Source organism: Gopherus evgoodei, chromosome 2, assembly GCF_007399415.2.
Source record: "Gopherus evgoodei ecotype Sinaloan lineage chromosome 2, rGopEvg1_v1.p, whole genome shotgun sequence".
In the NCBI taxonomy this organism is placed as follows: Eukaryota; Metazoa; Chordata; order Testudines; family Testudinidae; genus Gopherus; species Gopherus evgoodei.
The window spans coordinates 162,940,492-162,959,587 of record NC_044323.1 but is presented as its reverse complement, the minus strand read 5'-3'; positions in this window follow the sequence as shown (position 1 = coordinate 162,959,587).

The following is a 19,096-nucleotide window of genomic DNA, read 5'->3' as shown; positions in this document are numbered from 1 at the left end:
GAATTCAGGGTATCCTAGCTAGGATCCAAGCACCCTGAAAGCCCAGATGGACTCGGTGGAGGGGTCCTGACTGTGCCTACAAGCTCTGCTGTAACCGGTGTTCCCGTTGTCCAATAAACCTTCTGTTTTACTGGCTGGCTGAGAGTCACTGTGGGTCCCAGGAAGAGGGATGCAGGGCCGGACTCCCCCACACTCCGTGACAACTGGTGGCAGCGGTGGGATATACTGCACCCCGTGGACGGCACTTCCTGCAGTAAGTGACTGGGGAGCAGTAAAACGAAGGGGTGATTAACCCTTGGGAGTGTGTGCCCAGTGAGAAGGACTTTGCAGTAACAGGGTCCCCCGGGGGATTGCAGCGAGCGGTCCCAGGGGCGGAGGAGTCTGCAGCTCGACCCTGGAAGAGAGGTGGTGACCTCAAGAAGGGCTGGTGCACTAGGGGTCCCCCTGGAAACCGTGGGGAGCGGCGAGCACCCCGGCCTGTGAGCGCCCAGCAGGAAGATGTATGCCAAGCGGCGCAAGTGTGACCTGGTGGAGCTGTGCAAGCAGAGGGGGCTGCACCCAGGGAGGCTCAGCAAGGACCAGCTGATTGCCCAGCTGGAGCAGGGAGACCGCATGAATGAACAGAGCCCTGTCTCTGAGGGAAGCAGCCGGGCAGATGCAGCGCAGGCACCAGTGTCTGTCCCCGCTGGGAGTGGTCAGCCGGCAGACGAGGGCTTCCCGAGACCCCCCCTTCCTAGGCCTAGGGGAAGGGCGGGGAGGAGCCCAGTGTATACCGAGGGCACCGTGACACCCCCGGCCAGCAGGGGATCTGCCCAGCGAAGCTCAGCCCCCAGCAGGGGATCCTCCCGGCAACGCTCGGCATCCGTGGAGCGGACGCGGCTGGAATATGAAAGGGAGCTGAAACGGGAGGAATTTGAGTTAAAGAGGAAAGAGCTGGAGGAGAAGGCGAAACAGCGTGAACATGAGCGGGAGGAGAAGGAGAAACAGCGTAAACATGAGCTGGAGCTGGCCCAGCTGGCGAGCAGTGGGGCCCTGGCTGCGGTGAGTGAGGGGGGACCCAAGCCTACAAAGAGCTTTGATAAGCACTTGCTGCCCCGGCGTAAGGAGGGGGAGGACATAGATACCTTCCTGACGGCCTTTGAGAATGCCTGCGAGCTGCACCGGGTTGACCCTGCAGACAGGATTGCAGTTCTCACCCCCTTACTGGACTCCACAGCCGTGGAGGTGTACAGCCGACTAAAAGGGGCGGAGGCAGGGGACTACGAACTGTTCAAACAGGCCCTGCTCCGCGAGTTTGGGCTGACTCCTGAGATGTACCGGAAAAAGTTCCGGAGCCAGCGTAAAACCCGTGAGGTCACATACCTACAACTAGTCAACCGGGCGCAGGGGTATGCCCGCAAGTGGACAGCTGGGGCCCAAACTAAAGAGGACCTGCTTGACCTATTCATACTGGAGCACCTGTACGAGCAGTGTCCGTCCGACTTGAGGCTGTGGTTGATGGACCAGAAGCCGGAGAACCCACAGCACACAGGCCAGCTGGCCGACCAATTTGTGGACAGTCGGGCAGGGGATGGCAGGGAGGAGTCTCGAAGGAGCAAGCCTGCCTCAACGCAGAGAGAGAGTCATCATGGGACCTCCCAGCGGGGTCCTATGGAGAACCCCCCCAAAAGGGGAACATCCAGCGGCAGGTCCCTCCGACCCACTCAAGGGGACCCACGAGACATGGGCTGCTATCGCTGTGGCCAACGAGGTCACATACGGGCCCAGTGCCCCAAGCTCAGGGACAGACCAAGCAGACCCAATCCGCAGAGGGTGGACTGGGTAAAAACACAATCGGAGGAGGGGCTACATTCCCAGGAAAGGGGGGCTGGCAACGTACCACCTGTGGATGCTCCAGGCTCCGGGTTTTTGGTTTACCGGGTGGGCGCGGGGCTGCCCCTCCGGAAGGAGTGCATTGTTTCCCTGGAGGTAGATGGGAGGAAGGTCACTGGGTACTGGGACACGGGCGCAGAAGTGACGCTGGCCCGACCCGAGGTAGTGGCCTCAGATCGGATGGTGCCTGACACCTACCTGACCCTGATGGGCGTGGGCGTGACCCCATTCAAGGTGCCCGTGGCAAGGGTACACCTGAAATGGGGGGCCAAGGAGGGCCCCAAGGATGTGGGGGTACACCGATATTTGCCCACTGACGTGTTAATGGGAGGGGACCTCGAGGACTGGCCTAATAACACCCAGAGTGCCCTGGTCGTGACTCGTAGTCAGAGTCGGCAAAGGGCACTGCACCCCAACAACGGGGAAGGTACTCGACCCGAGGTGCAGGACCCTAACCCAGGGAGCGGGGAATGCCCAGGGGCACAGTGCAGAGAGGCTGTGGCCTCAGACCCAGCCAACAAGAAAGAGCCGGTCCCCATCCCTGTCCCAGCTGCTGAGTTCCAGGCCGAGTTGCAGAAAGATCCCTCCTTGCGGAAGCACCGGAACCGGGCTGACCTTAGTGCGGTACAGACCATGAGGAGAGGTTGCAAGGAGAGGTTCCTGTGGGAGAAAGGGTTCCTGTACAGAGAATGGGCTGCCCCAGGGGAAGTAGAGTCATGGGGGATCAGGAGGCAGCTGGTGGTTCCCCAGAAGTTTCGTCACAAGCTGCTGTACCTGGCCCATGACATCCCTCTCGCGGGGCACCAGGGAATCCGGCGCACCAGGCAGAGGCTGCTACAGAACTTTTACTGGCCTGGGGTCTTTACCCATGTCCGACAGTACTGTCAATCCTGTGACCCCTGCCAGAGGGTGGGGAAGGCCCGGGACAAGGGGAAAGCGGCTTTGAGGCCTTTACCCATCATAGAAGAACCTTTCCAGAAGGTGGCCATGGACATAGTGGGACCCCTCAGCAAGATGACCCGGTCAGGGAAGAAATACATCCTGGTGGTGGTGGATTTTGCCACTCGCTACCCCGAGGCGGTGACCTTGTCCTCTATCGAAGCAGACACAGTGGCAGATGCGCTGCTGACAATTTTCAGCCGGGTGGGGTTCCCCAAGGAGGTCTTAACGGACCAGGGGTCCAACTTCATGTCGGCCCTGCTCCGGTCCTTATGGCAGAAATGTGGGGTCCAGCACAACTGGTCCTCAGCGTATCACCCCCAGTCCAACGGGATGGTAGAAAGGTTCAACGGGACGCTGAAGATGATGCTAAAAACATTTATGAACCAGCACCCGCAGGATTGGGACAAGTACTTACCTGACCCGCTGTTCGCGTACAGGGAGGTGCCCCAGGAATCTACCGGGTTTTCACCTTTCAAACTGTTGTATGGAAGGCGGGTAAGGGGGCCCCTAGACCTGATGAGGGACGAATGGGAGGGGAAGGCCTCTCCCGAGGGAGAGTCAGTGGTGGAGTATGTCCTGACCTTCCGGGAAAGACTGGCCGAGCTCATGGGCCTGGCCAGGGAGAATCTGGCCCGAGCCCAGAGGAGGCAGAAGGTCTGGTATGACCGCACGGCACGGGCCCGTGCCTTCGCCACCGGAGATCAGGTGATGGTTCTCATCCCCGTGAGGAGAAACAAACTCCAGGCCGCCTGGGAAGGGCCCTTCAAGGTTATCAAGCAACTGAATGAGGTAAACTATGTGGTGGAGCTGTCAAACCGGGCACATCACCATTGGGTGTACCATGTGAACATGATGAAACCATACTATGACAGGGGGAATGAGGTGTTGGCCGTGTGTGGACATTGGGAGGGGCAGGGAGATGACCCCTTAGTAGATCTATTCCCTGGGACCAAAGCGGGTTCCCCCCTGGAGGCGATTCCCCTCTCTGATCAGCTGACCCCGGGCCAGCACGCTGAGATCAGAGGGGTGCTGCATCTATACCGACAGCTGTTTTCCAACCAGCCTGGACGCACTAATTTGACTGTCCACCGGGTGGAGACCGGGTCACATCCCCCTATAAGATGCTCCCCTTTTCGGGTCACTGGGAAAACTGCCCAGGATCTTGAAAGAGAGGTCAGGGACATGCTGGCTTTGGGGGTGATCCAGCCGTCTTCCAGCCCTTGGGCCTCGCCAGTGGTGCTGGTTCCCAAGAAGGATGGGTCAATCCGGTTCTGTGTGGACTATCGAAAGCTCAATGCCATCACCGTATCTGATGCCTACCCTATGCCCAGGCCTGACGAGCTCCTAGACAAGCTGGGAGGTGCTCGGTACCTCACCACCATGGATCTTACCAAAGGTTACTGGCAAGTGCCGCTGGACGCAGATGCCAGGCTGAAATCGGCCTTTATCACCCCTCTGGGGCTCTATGAGTTTCTGACCCTGCCCTTCGGCCTCAAGGGAGCGCCAGCCACCTTCCAGCGCCTGGTGGATCAGCTACTGAGGGGGATGGAGAGTTTTGCTGTGGCGTATATTGATGACATCTGCGTCTTCAGCCAGACCTGGGAGGACCACGTGTCCCAGGTTAAACAAGTCCTGGACCGACTCCGAAAGGCTGGGTTAACAGTAAAGGCTGAGAAGTGTAAGGTGGGGATGGCTGAAGTATCTTACCTGGGCCATCGGGTGGGGAGCGGCTGCCTGAAGCCGGAACCAGCCAAGGTGGAGGTGATCAGAGACTGGCCTGCCCCCCAAACCAAAAAGCAGGTCCAGGCCTTTATTGGGATGGCGGGGTACTATCGAAGGTTCGTGCCCCACTTTAGTGCCATAGCCGGCCCCATCACTGAACTGTGCAAAAAGGAGAAGCCAGACAAGGTGATCTGGACTGAGCAGTGCCAGGAGGCTTTCCGGGCGCTGAAGGAGGCTCTGGTTAGTGGCCCAATTCTGGCAAACTCAGATTTTGACAAACCCTTTATGGTGTTCACCGATGCCTCAGACATGGGACTGGGGGCGGTGTTAATGCAAGAGGATGAAAAGGGGGAGAGACACCCCATCGTGTACCTGAGTAAGAAGCTGCTACCCCGGGGACAAAGCTACGCGGCCATCGAGAAGGAATGCCTGGCCATGGTATGGGCCCTTAAGAAGCTAGAGCCATATCTCTTTGGGCAACACTTCACCGTGTACACCGACCACTCTCCCCTGACCTGGCTGCACCAGATGAAAGGAGCCAACGCCAAGCTCCTGAGGTGGAGCCTGCTCCTAAAGGACTATGACATGGATGTGGTCCATGTGAAGGGAAGTGCCAACCTGACAGCGGATGCGTTGTCCCGGAGAGGGGACCCTGAACTTCCCCAGGTCACTGGGCAGAGTGACCCCGCTCAGTTCAGTCTCGAAGGGGGGAGAGATGTGATGCAGTAGGTACTGTCTGTGTGGGGAGTGGGAGAGCAGGGGAGGACTTTAGGGGATGGACGATGCCAGAGCCTGTAACCTGAGCTAGGTAAGGGAGGGGAAAGGTCAACACCTTTGCCCGGGAAGGGGACAAAGGAAGGGAGTGGCAGGAGGGAAGCAGTTGGAGTTTGGGCTTGGGGCTGTGTGGGCAGAATTCAGGGTATCCTAGCTAGGATCCAAGCACCCTGAAAGCCCAGATGGACTCGGTGGAGGGGTCCTGACTGTGCCTACAAGCTCTGCTGTAACCGGTGTTCCTGTTGTCCAATAAACCTTCTGTTTTACTGGCTGGCTGAGAGTCACTGTGGGTCCCAGGAAGAGGGGTGCAGGGCCGGACTCCCTCACACTCCGTGACAGATGCAAACAATATTTTTTTTAATTTATCAAAATTTTATTGGAAATTTATATGAAGAGGTATTGAAACAAAGATTTGTTTTTAATTAAAAGCAATCTTTCTGGCTTTTTTGGCTGCAAAATCAGTAATAATGTCATCGTATGACAAAGACAAAGTTGTGTCTTGTTCGATCGCAAGAATAGCAAGACCAGTCAAGCGTTCCTGACTCATTGTAGAGCGGAGATAGTTTTTAATGAGCTTTAGTTTTGAGAAACTCCGTTCTCCTGATGCTACTGTTACAGGAATTGTCAGTAGAATACGAGTGGCAATGTACGCATTAGGATATATGTCAACAAGTTTGCGGGTATGAATAAACTGTACAATGTCCATCACCGATTTTGCATGTGGCAACATTGATGACAGTGTACTCAATTCTTCATACAGTTCAAGTCCATTTAAATCAAAACTATCACCGTGCTTCAGGAGGCTCTCTAGATTCTTGCACTTTGTCATTAGTTGCTCTTGTTTTCCTATTTCGTTGAATTTAGTTATTTCATACAAAAATCCAAACTGTTCATGGTATACTTGCAAGGTATTAAACCTTTCATCAACAGCAGATACTGATTTATCTATCACAACATTAAAAAATTCAACCTCAAATTTCTTTTCTGGATCGTCTATGGGCAAGATCTGCTGTACAGATTCTTCATAAAGAAGTGTTCCTGGCCTTTTAAACTCATATTAACTATATATTTACTTTATGAAAGTTGGAGAAAACATTGTGAAAACGTAAAACATTGGCTGCCCAACTTCTGGGCTGGCAAAAGTTATACTGACTCACGGGGGGAAAAAAAAAGCAGGAGAATCTTAGTACAACATATGGTCACTCTATACCAGGGGTCGGCAACCTTTCAGAAGTGGTGTGCCAAGTTCACTGTAATTTAAGGTTTCTCATGCCAGTAATACATTTTAATGTTTGTAGAAGGTTTCTCTCTATGTCTATATTATATAAATAAACTATTGTTATTATCTGAGGTCTTGGCCACCGGTCCTGCTCAGGCCACTGCCAGCTGAGTAAATGAAACCCCAAACCGGCAGCGGGCTGGTGGCTGGAACCCTAGACAAGGATCCCAGGCCCTGCTCAGCCCGCTGCTGGTCTGGGGTTCTGACCACCAACTCCTGCCAGCCAGGATCCTGGCCGCCAACCCCCCCCCCTTAGCCCGCTACCAGCCTGGGATTCTGCTCACCCAGGCTGGCAGAGTGGGGCTGGCGGCTGAGCTCCTGACTGGCAAGGGGCCGGCAGCCGGAACCCCGGAGTAGCAGTAGACTGAGTGCTGCTAGCACCCCAGACTGGCAGCAGACTGAGCCACTCAACCTCCCACCAGCCCTGCTCAGCCCGCTACCAGTCCACTCAGCCCACTGCCGGCTGAGTGAATGGAACCCCAGGCTGACAGCAGGTTGAGTGGTTCAACTGGCCTGCTCAGCCCACTGCCAGCCTAGGGTTCCTTGGGGGTCCCCAGGCCAGCAGTAGGTGCTGAGTGGGGCCGATGGCTGGTATTCCAGCTGGCAATAGGGCAGCAGCCGGAACCCCAGAGCAGTGATGGGCTGAGCCGCTCAGCCTGCTGCTGCATACCATCAAAAATCAGCTCACCTGCCACCTTTGACACGTGTGCCGTAGGTTGCCGACCCCTGCTTTATACACTAGTAAGGAGATGAGCATATTACAGTTGTTGGAGGGCTCTTATCAGGAGTAACAGGCTATAGGAAAGTCAGTCAACATTTTTTGTTTCTCTGATGAAAACTGACCCACTCCCTGCCTCAAACCAAACCTGTCACTAATAATTGTCAACAACTTAATTTTCTGTTTTTGGCTAAGATATTGATTTAAAAAAAAATATTGAAATTGGATTCAGGATTGTTAGCAAGAATTTTTGGCAAACAAAGTTGTTAAATGACAATCTAAATGGCAACACAGTACTGCTTTCATGCTTGGCTCACCCCCCAGCCTGCTGGTCCAACAGCTGCACTAGAGGAGGAGATAGGTGGAAAACTGCAGGACCCCAAAATCCACCTCTTGGGGTGTAGAGTGGCAACAGCAGCAGCAAACCCTCAGGTCCAATCACATGCCAATGGGCACCGCCGCCAGCCCAACAGACCATGGTGAAGTTAGCACAGCATCTGATCTCAGGGATGGGGCACCCATGGAGCCACAGCAGCTCGTCCTGCCCTGTGCAGCTCCCCCCGGATGAGATGGATCGCTGGCAGGTGGCAGCCCAGGGGAGAGGCGCTCCCCAGGTAGGGTGGCCAGATCCAGATGTCCTGATTTTATAGGGCCAGCCCCGATATTTGGGGCTTTGTCTTATATAGGCACCAATTACCCCACCTAGAGTGACCAGACAGAAAGTGTGTAAAATCAGGACCGGGATGGGTGGGGGTGGGAAGGTAAAAGGAGCCTATATAAGAAAAAGACCCCAAAATTGGGACTGTCCCTATAAAATAGGAATATCTGCTCACCCTACCCCAATCGCCTATCCTGATTTTTCACACATCTGGCTAACCCCAGCCAAGCCCTGTGTGACATTCCAATTCTGGCTGCCTGCAGAGGAAGTGAGTTACTTTCACTTTCATTCCTCAGCACCCAGCCAGCCTCCCCTCTTCCCCAGCACCTCACCCAACCCAGCCCTGACGGAGGGGAGGGAGGAGAGAGAGAGGGGTGCTCCTGGGGAGGAGGGAGAAAGGAGGGGGTGCTACGTGGGGCAGAGGGGAGGTGAGCTCCTTTCCCAATCCCTACCTCCTCCCCAGAGACCCCAGCAGCCAATCCCATTCCTCAGACTGTGCTGCATTCGGCTTTCTCTAGGACCCAGCAGCCCTGCTTCTACACTGTCTGGGCTGCCTGCAACATGGTGCCTCCAGGGAGAATGAGGCCCTACGTGGCTGCCTATTCTGCCTATGCCTAAGGACGGCCCTGGGTCTGGGCACTCAGGGGACAGGGAGTGGGGCGAGTTGGGTAAGGGGTGGGGAACTGGGGTGCAGTTAGGGTAGGAGAGTTTCAGGCTTGTACTCACCGACAGCGCTTAATAACTGGTTCCCTACCGGGTCAGCAGCAGCACTCCTGCTCTGGGTCTTCGGTGACACTGAAGGACCTACCACCGAAGTGCTGCCAAAGACCTGGTAGGGAACTGGTTATTAAGCTTTTGGCAGCTTATCACTGGGCGTCAGGGTCCTACGAACACTGCCCAGGGCCCACCCTTTTGGGGCATGTCTGCACTAGAAAAAAAGGGTGTTCCCACCTCATAGTAAACTGACATTTGGTCAAATCCTAGCAAACAGAAGGCAGTTTGTGGTTCTCCTAAGAGTTCGCAGTTCGAGGTAAAGTCTACAGGGGAGCCTAAGGCTTATCTGGAGCTGCGAACTCGTGGGAAAAGCCACAACCTGCTTTGAGTGCACCAGGATTTTACCTGGTCTTAGTTACATGTTCACCACCAGGAAGTTAGAACCTTATATCCTAGTGAAGACGAGGCCTGGGCAGACGCTTGTGCAGCGGAGGGGGTGACTTGCTCTGCTTGCTGTTCTGAGGTTTTCCCACAAGGTGGCAGCATTATTATTCCAAAAGGTATCCCTGACTGGCCCCTTTCCAGCAGGGGAGGGCCGAGTTCTGAACAGTCCCTTAAGATTTCCCAGTTCAATGGGGCTGGGCTGGCTCTGCATCCCTAGCCAGTCACTCTGCCCAAATTTTGGAATGAACTCCCGCTCTCCCATAGTTCCAGGGCCCTATGCCAGGATCTCTCGCTGATGGAACTGGCATTTCATGGACCTAGACCAACACTACAGGATCTCTAGCTGTAAAATAAAATCCCCAAGAGAGAGCTGGAGCCCCATAAGCATCGCTTAAAAACGAGTGCCCTAGGCTGTTGGCTCTATCTATGATGGTGCTGCGGGATGGCTTGGCTTCCACACTCATTGTCCTCTTTGCACCTGTAGCGTATTGTTGTTATTTGTCTTGCGGCAGTGCCTGGGAACCTCAGTTAAGGACCAGGGCCTTCTTGTGCTGAACACGGAACAACAGAATGTAACAATATAAACAGCCCCAGATACAATATTGCCAGCCCCAAACATGAAAAAAAATTCATGGGTCAACTCCCCCACCCCACGAGATTGGCTTAAAAATCATGAAATTTCAAAAATAATCATCATCGTCATGTCTGGGCTCTTATTTCCCTTTATTGATTGTGGATCGGATGGACTGGAGCCACATTTTCATGCTCGTCTCCGTAATCACAAGGGCTAGAAATGTCCTTAATTTTTGAATGAAAGTGGAGAGTCTCATTTAGTCACAGACTCCAGCAAGTGCACTCAAAGAAAGACCCACATATTGTGACACTCAGTCAGGCCACACCCTACCTATCATCTCTCATTTGCTACTGAGATAGCAGCTTCGTCTCCCCTGGGCCCCTGACGCCAGTCTCCATCCCCCCACTTGTTAAAATTTCAAGCGAGCACTTTCAGGCTTTCTCCCACACTGCCACAATTGCTTGGGAGGAGCTCCCTGTAAATATCTGCAAAGCTACCTCATGATTTACCTTCAAACACTCCTCCAAACTCTCCTCTACTGTGATGCCTACATAAAACGTGACAATCGGCAGGCTTTTGGTGTGCTGAGACCACTGCCTATCGTGATGTCATTCTTTCTTATCCTTCCCTGTCTGTCTGTGTATCCAGCTAGTGTCTCTTGTCTTATGCTTAGATTTGTAAGCTCCTTGGGCCAGCGACCGTCTTTTTGTTCTGTTTGTGCAGTGCCTAGCACCTAGGAGCCTTCTCATAAGATAAGTAATCAGTCATCATCAGAGGCAACTCTGAAGACAGGAGGCAACAGCTGAACAAAAGAGACAACATGGGAGGCTGTGGGTATAAGACAAGTTGACCAAAGTTTCAGCCCTTAAAGTGAATATTACCGAGATCTATGAACATGTGGAACAAAGCGTTTTGCCCCCTTGGCTCTTTTAGTCTATTGTGAACCAACACTCGACAGGCACTCAGGAGAGTGCCCAAGGACTAGGCTGTGGGGTGGGGGGAGAGCAAGGGATCAAAAGCAATTTCATAGTTTTTAACGCTCACAGCGTTTCCCTTCAGAACTTCACTCCTTTGCACTGTGTGCGTAAAGCAGAGTATGATTAATGGGGCTCGGTTCCCATCTGGGCAGTGCAAGCTCCCAAAGCCCTGCTGAGGCAGGGAGTGACAGGAGCCTGCAGAGGGAGCGCAAGGAGAGGCAAAGAAGGAAGCTGGGTCTGCGCAGCAGCCATTTCAGCTTGGCAAGGAAAGTTGCTGTGGGTGGAGAAGGGGAAGGACCGCCTGCTGGGGGTGTGGGGTCATTGCTTTGGAAGGAGTAAGAGAGGAAGGGGTGGGGGAAAGAGGCTGCTTGGAATGGGCCACACACGCTGGGGGCATAGTTTTTTCAATCGGGTTCCATAAACATGAGATAAACTGAGCTCCCCTGGAAGTTGCTCTTTCCAGATTCTCTCTCCTGTGTGGAATGGGGGCAGGAAGGTCGCACTTGGCAGGGGGTGGCTCAAAGCTGCTCTTCTCACCACAGCAGTTAGGAAAATGGTGGGAGAGGAAACAGTGCATGGGAGAGGAGTCAGCATCCTCTGGCATAGCCATGCAATGCTCAGGAGCCTATACCCTCCCCTGCCATCCTATCGCTGTGCTCTGCTTCCAGCACTATCTTGGCGCCACCCCAGCAGTGCTACAGAACCTTTCACAGGAGGCTGTCCCGGCCAGCTGGCAGTGGAGGGGCACTCGTTCACCCCAGCCCACGCGCTGCCACACTGGCTTTAACAGCAGCTTGGATAAATCACGCCTCGCTCCCTCATTTGGAAGAGTCTCTCATTCATCCATGGCCTGGTGGCCATAACCTGATAACAGCTCTCTCTCGGGGCGCCGGCCACACCAGAAGAGTAACCCAGGCACCTTAGTCAGTGGTGCCGGCAGCTGTAGACACGTTACGCATGCGTACCATTGGCAGGAGCAGGGCTGCTGGGGCGGGGCCGGGGGGGACACAAAAAAGGAAGTTTGCCCTTGGCCCCCATATGTGAAGGTCCCCAAACTGAGTGGCAATGCACCTTGCATGTTGGGCTGCAATGCTGCTCCCAGAAATTTGGCCCGGAGGCCCCTCCATCACAGGGGAGGAGCAGCTGGGCCAAACCCGAGTGACGCCAGGCTAAGTTACACAGAGTGATGCTGCTGCACATACTGTATGAAGCAAGCCCGAGTTAAGGACTGGGTCCTGATTGGAGAGGGGACTTTGGCCTGTGTGTAACAAAACAGGTGAGCACTCCCCCTGAATTCACTGGAACTACCTGGCGGCTGAAAGTCACTGACAGGCTTAAGTATCCTCTCGAACCGCACTCTAATTCTGTCCCACTTTACCTAGACAAAAGCTCTTCCTGCAAGTCACAGGAGGAACACCAGCCCACCCCAGCTGAGGATCTGGGCCACTGAGCATGTGCATTGCTAATGAGGGGAGCAGAGCTGGGCTCAAGAGAGTGGATTGTTCCAGCCAGAACCACACGTTAAAAATAAACCTGGTTTGGACAAGCAAGCTTGTTGGTTAGCCGCCCTGTTTAGTATGTGTATGGATGGCCAGCACTGGCTAGCCTCACCCAGGTTCTGCCCCGGCTACCCCTACAGCCCAGGCATTTAGCTGCTAAGCTAGCGGAAGCCAGGAGAGGGAGGGGGCATAGGTTCCAGCAAGTATCTCTGTATGGTCCCTTCAGCAGAGGGCAGTGGCGTGCACAGGGGTTCACTTAATTACTGGCTGGCCTCCAGCGCCTAGAACATCAGCCCCAACCTTGCTCTTTCTTTTCATCTGAAACTTCCTGTTATTTATCATTTTAATTCTTTACCTCTTCAGCAGTGCAGAAAATTGGCACTTAATTTGCCCTGGGAGCCAATGCGCGGTAGATTAATTGACCCTTGTTGTATCCCCCATGTAACGTCTCGGTTCGTAAGCTCAGACTTGTGCCACATTCATTTCCTGTCCACTCATTGTCTTATCTGCCCATTCAAGAGACCTTGTTTGAGTTCAGCTCAGAGCCAAGAGTCCTGGAGAAAAAACCCAGCTGCTGGGGATGATGGGCAGGGAGAGGCCTGAACTACACAGCTTTGCAGGCTTCAGTGGAGCTGGCTTTACAAACAGGTTTTCCTGCAACCTCAGGTCATTCGCTGTCTCCAAGGAGCAACAGTCTGTGCATCACCCAAGCACTTGTGAAGCCCTGACCCCCTGCAGGCAAGAGCTGAGCAGTTCAGAACTCCCTCTCCCTGAGAGCTGTACTCGGGCCAGTCTGAGATACTCTCTCTGTTGCTTTTGGGTTGTTTTCACTTCTCTTCCTCCCTGAACTGCCCAACAGACAATTCTAATAACTGCCACATTTCAGTGAGCTGCCTTTAGAATAACAGATCCCAGAGTAATGTAATTACCAGGGCCGCCCACGCATTCGGCAGGAATTGCTCCAAACTCAGAGCATCCTGCTACAATCTTGACTTTCCCAGTTGTTTTCCAAGGGCTGGTCCCAGTTGTTTGCCTTTGTGCATGCTGCAAGGACCTTACAGCAAGTGTGTTGTTTTAGGCTGGGGGAGTGCAGAGCATACGGAGCGGCAAGCACGAAACTTGCAATAAAAGCAAATGTATCACGATCACCCAAATACAGTCTTGGCTTCGCTCCATTTTCCTTTTTGTAGCATTTGGGACATATGTGAGGAAGGTGCAAGTGGAGCAACCTAACAATGCAATTCAGAGCCTAATACAGCTCCAGGTGTGGCTCATGACTCAGGCAGACCAGGATCTAGCAGCAGACTAAGATTTTCCAGGAGAATTGGAGCAATGTAGTAGGGAGAGGAAAGACTGAATTCTTCTTTCTTGGGATTTCCGGAAAAGGCCCATTAAATGATAAGTGCATCTCCCTGCAAGCTCCGGAGACTTTTCATACTGTTTATTTATTAAAGGGGCACTTATTAAATCGGTGCTTGTGTTGCTAAATATACACCATACTGCACACAGGATAGATAGCAGGGCTGCAGGAACATCGCTATGGTGCCATCAATTCTGTACTGTGCATCCTGAATGTTGCATGAAGGGAGAGTTTTTTGGACTGAATATGTCACTACTCACTGTGCATAGGAGACTGGAGTCCTTCCAACAGTGGGAGTACAATAAGTTTTTATCATTTGTATCCATGCCTAGAGCGTTGCCAGCTGGGATCATGTTGGGACCAGATTCCATGTGTGTGGAGCCATGGAAGAGACACTTCAAGGAGTGACTGGAAAGCTCGCCCCCAAGCTCAGTGACAGAGCTGATCTGTAGTGGCTCGAATCTCTCTTCCCAAATGATCACAACTTCCAGATTCTCCTTTAACTTTCTCTTGCCCCATGGATTTGTTTCACTGTTGTATTCGTTACCTGGGTCTGCATGCAAATGGAATGCCTGTAACATGTGCACCTCACTGGATGGGCTCCATATGCCAATGTAGTGAATCCATTTTATAGCTGTGAGCAGGTGTCTCATGCCTCACAAGGAGCTTCTTTAAACATCAGCCTTTTCATTTGGCTATACGAGTTGGGCATGCATGGAGGCATCAGCCACTACTCCATGTCTGATAACACCAAAAATGCCCTTCTGGCGTTCAGCACAGCCCCGCACCATCATCTCTTACACCGCCCGGTTTGGGTGGAGTGGCTTTTCCAAGCATTACTGGTGAGCGAGTGAGAAATTTGACAATATATGGAGTTAAATTCGATCCCAGATGGATCCAGAGTGGCAGGACTGTATGCACCAAGTCAGAGAGACAGAGGTCTCTGTTATATACCGTGACTTAAGATTTTTTAGGCTCTGGGTTATACTGCACATAAAAAAATACAGTGCTGGATCCGAGCAGTGAGTGACCATGGGTAATTCATGTAACAACCCCAGGGTCTTTGGGTTAACAGAATGTCTGGGCAGCAGCCAAGTGGACTCCCTGGTGATAGAAAATGTGCTGCTGAGGGTGTGAAGGTTGCGTGTAATTAGATGCCTTTTGGTTAGTGGTAAGAACTTAGGGTGACCAGATGTCCCGATTTTATAGGGACAGTCCCGATTTTTGGATCTTTTTCTTATATAGGCTCTTATTACCCCCCATCCCCTGTCCTGATTTTCCACATTTGCTGTCTGGTCACCCTATAAGAACTGCAGAAGCAACCTGTCCTGAAAGTGAACGGCAGGATGGAGGGAACTAGCTGGCTACACAGAGTTCCTCCAGATGGCAGCTAGAGTGAAACATTAGGGCCCTTCCTCTCACCTCTCCTGGCCCTGCAATTGCACTTGGAGAAAAAACTTCTTTCAAAGTCTACAGGCAGAACCATGGGTGCTTCCTCACCTGTCTCTACTAGTTCAAGGTACTTCTGCATTAACCATACCCCACTGCAACAATCTGGCTTCATATACCTACTTCTTTCATGCATTTTGAGCATAAAACTTGTTGAGGAACAATGTAATTTTGGGACATGCATCCATTATTCTCTACGGATCTGAGTCTGCTCTCACACCGCACCACCCCAGCTCCCAGAACCATCCTCACCCACAGCAACACAAATCTGGTTGTATAAAAAACTGGAAAGCCGCCTATTTTGCAGGAGAATGTGCCAGTCCCTTAGCATGGGAAGGAGGAAGGAGTCATCTGCCAAAGTGGACCTTGAAGGAGAGGAGATGGAGAACCAGTGCTACCCAAAGGAGATCAACTTGATGGGCCAAAATGAACAGCTTTAAGAGCTCATTTTAACACATCCCTGGTGTGACTCCACTGATGGCCATGGCCCAAGGGCTGTGTGATTTTAGCTAGAAAGGTTTAAGTGTTGTGTTCACTTGCAGGAGTTGACCAGAGTATCATGGTGTGTTGCCAGTAAGAAGTTTCGCTGCCCTAGGATTTAGAAGGGGATACCATGTTTCATGGAATGAGGCCAGAGAACTCCGGCCGGGGGGATGCTAATGGAGCTGACACTCCAAAGAGATTCTCGCCACAAACAGGAATAGGAAAACTTTGTGCTGGCTGGATGGTACTGTCAGTGCCCAGAAGAAGGAAGGGAAACAAGAGTCTGGGAGAGGTTTCTCCTCGGGCTTGAGATCTATTTAGCAGAGGAGGAGAAAAGGGGTTTGAAACTCTTCCTGGAATGGACTCATCACACTAACAAATCCATCTGGGGACCATGAGAAATTGGATTAAACTGTGGAGAAGACAGCCAAGTCCGGGACCCTCTCTTCAAAACACCCCCTGAAAGGGAAAATCCAGGTCAGTGCTTCCACCAAACCCAGCAAGGGGGGCAATGGCAGAGTAAGACCAGTGGGCAGAAGCAGGGCTGGGCATTGGGGATGGAGTGAGGCAGCACCGCCTGCTGCTGGAGCTCTCTACTTGGGCTAGTTCTTCTCACCTGTGCCAACCTGTCCCCATTCCAAAGATCACCTCCCCTGTTCAATTAGCTGAAGGTACCGGACCCCTCTGGCCCCTGTCTAGTGCTGCTCGGTCACCCGCAGTCTAACAGTGAGCTGTTCCAGTCAGCTGGCATGCAATAGAGCAGGCATGGTAGCAGGGGCGGCTCTAGGCATTTTGCAGCCCCAAGCACAGCAGGCAGGCTGCCTTCTGTGGCTTGCCTCCGGAGAGTCCGCTGGTCCCGCAGCTTTGGCGGGAGCCTGCAGGCATGTCTGCAGGAGGTCCGCCAAAGCTGCGGGACCAGCGGACCCTCCGCAGGCAAGCCGCAGAAGGCAGCCTGCCCGCTGCCCTCCCAGCGACTGGCAGAGCACCCCCCGCAGCTTGCCACCCCAAGCACGTGCTTGGTGTGCTGAGGGCTGGAGCCGCCCCTGCATGGTAGAGCAGTCTGAGCACAGGGCAGGGCCAGTAACTCTGACGAGAACTCCCTCTCTGCCCTTGGACGTTTCACTTGCCCGTAGATGAACGAGCTCCACAGAACAGAGAATGTCTCCCTTTTTCTGTGTGTAAAGCACAGATTAAATATATGGCACCATATACATGCTTGTTATTAATATTTGCTGTCTTTACAGATACTATAACAGTAGCCAACAAGCACTGGCCTGTGACTCAGGAATCCTGCCATTGGCCTGCTGGGTGACCTGAGGCCAGTCACAGCACTGCTCTATGCCTCAGTTTCCACATCTGTAAAAGGAAGATAATGATACTGACCTGCTCTGTAAAGTTCCTTGAGATCTACAGATGACAAGTGCTGTAGAAGAGCTCAGTCTTATTCATATATCTGTGAGCCAGCTCGGGCACGGTCAGGAAGAGAATCATTACCTGGGCAAAATGCCTTTCTGCCTGTGAGAGGTGCTGAATAAAAGACCAAAAGGTGTGTGCTTGTCATTTTAAAACTACAGGAGTGTGGGAAAGGACCCTTGGGTCAGTCCTTCAAGGAGCCATTAGTTCTGTATGAATAATCCAACAGAGGGGACTTTGTCTCCACAGATCCTGAAGGGCACCTCTTCCTGGTGAATGAAATAGGAATGTGATTTTTAGCAGTTTATTAGTCACCTAGAAGCCACCAGTCTCTCCTGTGACTAGGCCTTCACCTAGTTATTGGGACACTCAGCAGGGCAAACTCAAACACTAAATAAAATAAAGAAATACCAACCGCCCTCTAAATTCACTTGGGGGTGGGAGAGAGGAGAAGAATCAACTCTATCCTGATGCCAACTGTAAGTGCCTGGCTTTCTGGAAGAACTATAACCACAGGCCTTTCCTGTTGTGCTGAGTGCAGCAGTTTACGAGATGTCTTGGAGAGAGGCTTCAGTGGAGATGGAGGAGCTGTTCAAGAGGCCACTAGGCTATGTGGACAGGATAGCATGGATGAGACAAAGAACTAAAGCCTGCTTTGGCCACCCTGAATTTTGCTCTTCCACAAAATCACCATTTAAAATACTGTTCTCCAAAATGAGTGGCTGGCCAGATCCTGCACGTGTGTTGCAGTGAAAATATTACTTTTACTCAGACCCTGCCTGGGTTTTAATAGAAATCTAAGCTCAGTTTCTGCTTAAATGTGCCATGCTGTATATTCAAATTACAACTTTTTCTGGCATGCAACGTAAATTTCAAATGCCTCTTTTAAGACCCAAGTGTTGTGCTGCCAAAGAAGTGCTGTTTCAGCTGCGTTTTTTCCAAGCCCCTACTTTTATCCAATGGATGGTTAATTTCACCACAGGTGTGCGTCTGTCCCGCAGGCCCATTCCAATAGCTCGCTGGCACCATCTGTTATTTAAGGTTGAACCTTTCACCTTCATGGCACAAACTGCAATGCATAAATAGTATCTGTGTGTGTGCCAGGCTTGGTGTGTGCCCGACCTGGCTTGCTCACTTGTATAAACGCTCTAGAGAAAAGCATTGCCCGCTTTGGGATGCCACAGTCTGAATTTTTCTCCAGAGGGCTGTTCTAAACCTGTGGTATTAAACAGGGTGTGGCTTCAGATCAAAGTTCTAAGGCGTTTTTCTCAGGATTGGCTTTATAGTACTGTGGCATAATGTTCTATCCTTCAATATAGCATCATGATAACAGCGGTCATAGAAATATCTAAGATTAGGTCATGGGTTCTATGGACTCAGTTCTCCTCTCACTTATACAGGTGTAAATCAGGAATAAGGTCAGTTGTGTCAATCGAGTTTCTCTGGTGTAAGGAAGATGAGCCAGGCCCTGTGCACGCTGCCCCTGGGGAGTTACGTTTTGCCATGCTTTAGAGGTAGCTGTTTTTCCTCTAAATTTCCAGGTAAATCTCAGGATGCAGTTGACCTTGTCCCTGTACCAGGACTGCCTTCAACAGCAATTTCTTGAGAGGCTCATTTGAATTTAGGAAAGGAAACCGAAGAATTTTCTTTTCTTGCTTCAGGGCAGAGCAAATAATGAGGCCTTTATTCCCTGATAATTAACTTGCTTTTTACATGGCTTTAACTTTGCTCCAGCTCCAGCCTTCGATGTGAAAAGAAGCCTGTTACAGTAATCCTGGCATGGAACGACTTCCCCGTGAATTCTAGACGAGCGTGATAACTGCAGAGATGTAGCAATATATTTCCAGAGTGAGAGGAATGGCTCAAGGGAGCTCTTTCCAAACAGACAGAGGAGTGTGTTCCACTGGAGGGACCCGAGAAAGGTGTTAGAACTTTATAAAAGGGATACCAAGTAATGCCACTGTTGTTATGCTGGCAGGTAAACTGGGTGGATAAACAGTTGGCCATAGAGGCCAAGCATTCCCAGTCTTCATTCTGGCACAAAACACAAACCTTACACCAGTGGCCCTGCCAGCCACAGCATCCTGACCCCCTTGATTTCAATGCAAATTTTCAGTGGGTTGCACTGGTGTAACTGGACCTTCCTGCACCTAGGGCATTGAGGTCTTACAGCGGCTCAGTGACCTTTTGTGAAACAGAGGTGGGTGGGGAGGGCTCA